This window comes from Apteryx mantelli, chromosome 19 (genome assembly GCF_036417845.1).
Source record: "Apteryx mantelli isolate bAptMan1 chromosome 19, bAptMan1.hap1, whole genome shotgun sequence".
NCBI lineage: Eukaryota > Metazoa > Chordata > Aves > Apterygiformes > Apterygidae > Apteryx > Apteryx mantelli.
Window position 1 is genome coordinate 14,676,598 of NC_089996.1, and position 7,862 is coordinate 14,684,459.

The following is a 7,862-nucleotide window of genomic DNA, read 5'->3' on the forward strand; positions in this document are numbered from 1 at the left end:
AGCTGGCTGGCTGCCCTACGCTGCGCTGGCTCCTTCTCCGGGGAGGCCGGCAGCGAAGGCGGGGAAAGCAAAGGAGCTTCTCGGATATTAAAAGCTTAGTAGCTTGTGGCACCGTGAGCACCAAAAGCGGAGTGGGGCGTGAGCCGGAGGCTTCAGGCCTGAGCTTAGCCACGGCTGCAGCTGATGTGTGCTCAGACCGACGGTTCGGTTGGCCGAGGCGGGCTCTCCACGCTCAGCCCCTGGTGCCAGACTGTCCCCTTTGAGGAAGGGCGGATGGCGGTATGAATCGTGAGCGAGTCGTGAAACCCTCACCCAACGCGTGGTGGCCCAGGAGGCTGCAGCAGCCTCCCCGGCGCCGAGCCGCGTCTGGGGGCTGTGCTGCCTGCACCAGCGTCCCCGACGCTGAGCCCTGTGCAGGGGCTGCGCTCCCTGCGTTGGGGTAGGTACCGGCTCTTGCTCGGAGGCCCCCCCATCGCACCGGCTGGGCGCTCCGGCCTGCGGAGCCTCCCCAGCTGGCGCTGACCCTCGGCGCGTGAGAGGGAGCGCGGATGAGCCGAGGTTGGCTGAGCCTTCGTAGAGCGGCGCCGATGACCAGAGGCGATGGTGGGCTCCGTATAGCTGGGCGCATGGACAGTACTTTCTGTTCTCGCTGCTGTATGTCCGCCCCTGCAAAGGCGAAGACATGGGACTGTTTTTCTTGGATGTGTCGGGGTGGACTGGAAAATGACACTGACCTCTTAAGCAATACTGGGTTTTGGCCGTCTGGACACTGGCTCAGCTTGCATTTAATTTACGAGATCTGATTTCCAAGATAGTAAAAAGAAAACAAGCCTCTTCAACAGCCTGTCTCACTGGCTGTTGTTGCCTTTGCCAAAGAGGACGGGGAAAGTGCGTCTGTTGTTAAAGGTTAAATAACAGCAAATCTCATTCCTTCTCTCCTAATGGTGCTGGGTTGCATATATGCATTCTTTAATCAGTATTAAGTTTGTTAAATGACTTTTATTGGTGGTTAACTGTGTAATGGTCTCAGTGGAACATCTGGTCCATGATTTGAAAAAGAATATTCCTCAACCCTTGCTGAGTGCAATTATTTTTGGATACAAGTGGAGGCTTTAGAGCCGTAAAGAAGATAAAATGCAGATTGTCTGCAGACTTTCTTAAAATTTTAATGACATTTAAAGAGAGGAACTCTTATTATTGTTTTTTCTATTGTTAGGAAGCAGCATAGTGGAAGCCAAGCAGAAGAGCTGTGAATCTGAGAGGAGGTGGTGAAGCACAGATGCTCTTGAGTTTTAGGCTCTTATTTCCCGTTGGCATGGCCAGGCACCCAAATCCCAGGGTAGAGGGTTTGAACTTCCCTCCGAAGCTGCTGTAACTTTGTTTTCTGAACCTTGCAGTAGCTCATCTGTCAATCAGTTTCTTAGTAAAACCACTGTGGGCTGGTCTGGGTCTTTCTATATAGTGATTTCAAAGCATGTCAGTAAGTGGGACAAGGACTGTTTACAAAACAGAGAAAATGAAGGGCTTTGCGCTTTCTTCCGTTGGTGGGAGAATAACAGAAGGATCCCAAACCTCCCGACTCCCAGCCCAGTACCAGTTCATCCAGACCGTGAACGAAAATAGCCAGTCTCTGGGCAGCTGATGTGCGTGGTGGGCTGTGATAGCAAACAGGACACCCTTATCCTAAAGAATATATGTTCTTGAAGGGAATGCACCAACTTACCAGTAGAAAATCAGTTGCCTCATGAATTTAAGTGTCCTTTTTACATTATGCCACTCCATGGATGGAACTGGCTGACTCGTCTTTTTCTGCAAGAACAGTGCTTTAAATTATTTAGTGGAAACTATATAGTCCTGGCTGTTGTTTGCAATTACGATTGTGCATCTTGTCACAGTGAAAACCCAGTGCAGACATGCAATAAAATTATGGCAAATTATTAGTAGGGAGATTTAGTGAGACTATTAAACCAGATAAGGATGGATGTTCTTAGTCTATGCTGAGGACATGTTATTTATTATAGGGAAGATCAGAGATTTGAGAAGGACCTTGTGCTATCTGCCATGGATAGCCTTGGAAGTGCCAGAGGCTCAGTTATGGGATGGAGGAGAGAGACTTTGGCCATGCATGTTTTCAGATGAAGAGGCCCTGCAGAGGGGGAGATAGTGAACATGAGGCTTCCCAGCCCTTCCTAAAAAGGGTGAAACCCAGCCCCAGCCTTAGGGTGGTGGGGGCACCTTGCCTGTGGCTGGTTTGTTGGTGGGGACATTGGCAGCTCTGCCAAGGCGATCGCAGGATTGCAGGCGATAGTTGTCGGAGCAGGGACTGCTCCAGACCTCATCTCATCTGCAGCCAGAGGCAAGCTGGGGAGAAGAGCTGAATCACCCCAAACTTCAGTTTGGGGTCAACCAAAACTATGCACTCTTTTGACTGGGGTTTAGTAATGAGTTTCAGGAGGAAAACCTATTCCAAATTATTAAAAAAAAAATCAGTTTCATTCCAACGTAGCTATATGCTTTGACTTGATTTTTTTGAAATGGCCTTGTGTTTCAAAACTACAAGGGAATGAAAAGTAAAGGAAGTAAATCTCTTAATCAAAAACAATTCTTTGATATTGTTTTGGTTTACTGAGAGGAAAAAACATCCTTTCCAGCTGGTCTGCATTTAAAGATCTGTTCATTAAAAACCACCTGTATTTAGGGATGGTCAAAAGCAAGTTGAAGTAGTAACTGTTTGCTTCCCACTAGGTAAGGGCGCTGTAGGTGTGTGTACAAGCAAAATGTCAGGTGTTGGGGGGCGATCCTCTCGCTTCATGTGCAGCCTTTGCAGCACCACATTTGTGCTCAGATCTTCCTGTTTCTGTTTGTTTCTACTTGTTTTTTTCACTCCTGACAGTATTCATCTCTCTGCTCACCAGGGACAGTGAAGATGGGGTCATCTTAACCTTGGCTTGAAAGCTGACTGCGGGAGAGCTGACCAGAGTAAGCTGTTTTGAAATAACTTTGCTGGGGAAGCTCTCTGCATGAACATAGGATTCTGTAATAAAAGTAACAATTTTGGAACAGAGTGTTGGGGTAGGGAGCTACGCCACAAACTTATTAAACGGCTTATTCTACAATAAATGTAGCATAAATTAAAAAAAAAAACCCACAGAACAAATGGAGCTGGGAAGGACTGCAAGAGGACAACTGCTCCATTCATAAATATGCCAGGCTAGATCTGTCTCCTGGATCTCTGCAGACAGCATTCAAATTGATTGCCTACAGGCTCCTGTGACTTTCTTGCCATCAAAACAGCTTGAACTATTTGGGCCTTAACTGGTTGTCAGCTTTGCTTCCTGTTTTCTCACTTTGTTGGAAGTCAGCATTAATGTTGAGGGGTTTTTTGCCTTCCCGGTGGGAGCTGTCAGCAGCGGACCTTTGGGGGCGTTGGATCTGCAGTCGCCTTGGTGCTCGAAGCAGAAGTGTGAGCAGATACCCAGCAGATGCCACGTGCTGGTGCCTGCATCTGGCCCTGCTCTAAGTACAGCCAAAGGCTGTTGATGACTCTAACCACCACTGGGATGCAAAATAAAGTGAAAGAGAAATGGTGAATCTCTTGGGCTAGCAGAATATGAGCACCCTGCTGAACAGCCGCTGAGCCTGTGTCCGTCTTCGGTAAAATCATGTGTTCAGATCAAATTAAGATGCAATTATGGCACTGGGCCTTCTTGTAGGTTGAAATGTCTCAGTATAAAAATGCCTCTAACATTTTAAACATGGGCATTTGAGCACAAAGATGATCTTTGTGACTTAATCTGCCCTTTCTTACTGCTTTAGGAGTCAATTACTATAGAAGGGTTGGTTCATTCCTTCTCTCTGGATAGAACTTGTGCCTGGTGTGACAGCAGAACTTGCTGTCTTGCTGCAGAACTGGGGCGGTAAGCTTTTTTTTTTGGGGGGGGGGGAGACAAGAAAATAATCAGGCTTGGAGGGAGGAGTCTATCAGCTGAAAATTCAGCTGTTATTTAGTGAAGTCCTTTCTAGACTTCTTTATTAACCCTTAGTCACCACTGAAGTGTGAATATCAGGGCAGGGAATACTGAGTAGATTGGAAACAGAGGTGCCATCTAAAGGGAGATAATTGTTTCTGGCAAATAGGTTGAATACTGAAGTAGCTAGTTTTCTTGCAACAATGCTGGTTTTCAGGCACACAATCAGAACAGGTTTTCCTGATAGCCCTAGAGAAAAGCACTTGAACAAAGCTGTTGAAGTACACTTTAAAAGGCCAGGATGGGTGCCAGGGGCCACTTACAAAAAGGGGACATAGGGGCAAACTGATAACCTCAGCCAGGGTGAGTGTAGGCTGCTCTTGCCCATTGGGAACCAGCCTTGCGGTAGCTATTACCTCGTAGGAAGGATAGAGGTGATTTAATTTTTCTCTTAAATCTGCTTAGAAATGCCACTGCTGTGCGGAGATTTACTGAGGTCTCTTACAGCAAGGAGCAGGCAGGTGGTGGGAACCGTGCTGGCGGTGTGTCTAGTGCTTTGCACCAACATAGCTCCCTCGTCAAACCTCGCTGCAGCAACGAGGCCTGTGGGTCCCGGAGGCTGCGGGCAGAGGATGCACAAGGAGTCTCTGGCAGAAGGCGCAGAGTCCCGTGCAGCTGGTACCCCTGCAGGCTTTCGTCTCAAGGCCTGTCGGACGTTTGCGTGGCTCTCCTCCCTCTTGGAAAGGGCCAGTGCAGCTGACAGCATGATAAGATAAAGCAGGAATAGAAGTGCAACTGCAGAGCTTTGTTCTGTGAAAAAACATGTCTAAAATCGTGGGCTGTCTTCATGTCTGGTATGAGACTCACCCTTCCCAGCCAAGTGATTCAGGCTGTGGCCAACCTGTAAGGCTAGAGAGAGAAAACAGGGATGAACTGTCTTCTCTAGACCTGATCTGGAGTTTCGGATGTTTAACCCTTTGTTCCTACCTGGCATATTTCCCTGGGAATTAGGACAAAATTAATCACTTTCAGCTACGTCTTGTTTCTGCTTGTGTTTCTGCACTGAGTGTCCCAGCGGTGTGAAGTTTTGGGTGCTTGGATGAAAGCCTGGTTAATCAGGGTCCATTTAGGGTATATGGACAGGGCCTGAGAAGGCTCCCTTCTGTCTTCACAGGACCTCCAAGAATTGAAAACATTTTTGACCTTGTTTCTCTCCATATTTTCAAGTCTCTGCAGTCCATGGGAAAGGGCACAGGTAGACTTTCCCACCCAAGCATGGTGTGCTCTGCAGGGAATGCCTTGGAGAGGGGCGATACCAATTTTAGGACAAGTTCCTGCAACAGAAATAGATCTTCCTGAGCATGCACTTAAATCTTAGTAAATTATATCTCAGGCTAAACTATTCATTAGAGTGCCGCAGGGGAGTTTCAGGCTGGCTAGGTACATCATCACAGGAGATAGGCTGCAAATTATAGTAATTTGGAAAGAACATGGATTTGAATCTTAGGGCCTGTGGTGAAAGTCAATGCACAATGAATTATTCCACTTAGCAATTCACACTCACGCATGGATGCAGCTGGAGCCCGAGTAAGTTTAGAGCACAGTATTTCTCTGATGAGCTACCAGGCATATCACAAGAGCTCTTGTGGGGGATTTTTTGTGCTTGCTCTTGGGTTCACACTTCTGCCTTCCCTACTCATTTGGAGGTAAATGGCTGTGGAAGGGGCTTGTTCATCTGCTGTGTGCAATAACCACAGAGCAGGGAATGTTTCTTCATGCCCTCAGTGGTCTTCTGTGATGATGGCAAGCAAAAAGCTGTAGAGTACTTGTCATTTGTGCCCTGGCTAGCGGAACTGCAGAGCAACACTGATGCACAGAGTTGTCTAATCTTTTTATGAAAATTGGTCAGGAAAACAGTCTAATTGGCACTGAGAGAAGCCCCCAGCTGTTTCTGTAAACTGTATAAATTGTCTGTTTTTATCAACTAACCGGAGTTTTCCTGATGAGAGTCCCTGTGGTCTCCATGTTCCTTTTGGCTTTCAAGAATCATAAGTAATACCTGGGGTGCCCTTTGCATACAAGAGGAAAAAAAACAGCTCATGAGAACTGTGTGCTGATCACTTTCTGAAGTGCAACTCTTTTGAGAGTTACCCGGGAGGACAAATCTTTAGCCCTTGGCTCCGACGTATGCTCTGCGGGTGCCACATGCAGGTACCCTGTGTGACAGGCTGCTTTTGGACACAGATGCCTGCTGGATGGCAGCCTGAGCAGAGTGCACGGTGCTGGTGTTTGCTTGCTGTTGCTCCAGAGTTGTTTCTCCCAGGCTGTCTGGTACCCTAGAGTGATCGGTAAAGGTAGGAGAGTGACGAATGGAGCCTGCAGTCCCAGGAGAGGGATGGTTTGGGCTCAGGTGGGTGAGGGACTTCCCTGCACGTGGGTGCTGCTCTCATGGCAATGCTTCTTCTCCATGCTCTCCTCTGTGCTTCAAATCTGTCCAAGAAAATGGGATCTTTTGGCTCTTCTTTTCCTCAGACCGTCTCTCCACTTCTGAGAGAGAGAAGAGTTTTAGGGCATGCATGAAAATTGCCCTCAAATTTTGATGCTTGCTCTGTGGAGCTGGCTGGGATTTTGCATGGTTTCTGTAGCTCACAGTGATGTGGTAGGTCAGCGAAACCTCGGCAGCTCACCACATGGTCTTGTTGGCCTGTTTATGAGAGTACTTGTTATTGCACTCCTCCTGTTTGCAGGGCTGAGGTCCTCTGCTTGGCTGATTTTCTATCTCCTAGCACCAGCAGCTGCAGCTCCGGAGGAAGATTTAGCAATATATAAAGAAACCTGCAACTCTGAGGAAGATTTTTCTCCTTCTCCCCAGCCTTACATGTAATTAAAAATAACTACTTTAATTATTAATGCCAGGGCCTGTTCATTCTGTGAACAAATGAGATATTGGTGTGTGGAAAAAAGGAGCTATGAGATCACTCAGGCTGACTGATTTGTCCATCTCTGTCTAATAGGCATTCAGGGCATCTGTAAGCACTAAGCGTTTAAGAGAAATATTTGAACTATATGTAATTCAATAAACATTCATTAGAATTAAAAGAACCACATGGTTTTGCAGGGGAAAATCTTGAATTTGGGCTTGTCCTTTCTGTTTTCCAGTGAAGCGCTCAGTCATTGTGTTTAAATCCCGCAAAGAAAAGCAGATGCGTGCTGGAGATGCCAGTCTGTGTGGGATATTTTAGCACCAGTCAGGAGGTTTCTGTTGATGTGATTTTATTTTTTTTTTCTGGGTGGGAACTGCAGTTTTAGGAGGCCTATGTTTTTTGTAGAACAGCTTGGGCTTTGCTCAACTGTATCTTTAAGAACATGGGAAGGTTTCTTTTTGGATAGGTCCAGAGTTAATGTGTACCTGCCTTATGGGAATCATAGCTCAGGGCCTCCTGCCTTACAGGTGTGAGCAGATAGATACATTATCCACACGGCTACGGCCCCAGCCTGGTGTCAGCCTCTCGGCATTGCCCTGTGGCTGGGCACTAGTGTCTGGGCTCTCAGCAGATCTGCTCCTGGGAGCACTCCCATTTCAGTCAAGTGATGCTACAGCTTGCAGTAAACATTTTAAAGAGCTGAACTTTGCTGTAGAGCTAACCTGGCTTGTTTCATCTGAAATAAGTTATAGAGGAAACCAGCTGTTGTGAAAAGATGTGATGAATAGATGGAAGTAATAACCTTTTGCAGTAGACATGGGAGCATACAAGAGGTTTCTGTTCACCTCCTAACCCTATTGGGGTACTCCTAACTGTATTGCTTTAGTTGGATTGTTCCTCTCCAGAAGGACTTCCCTTTCAAGGTTTCCAAATCACATTTTTCAGTAAATTTTCAGCGCACAAAACACAG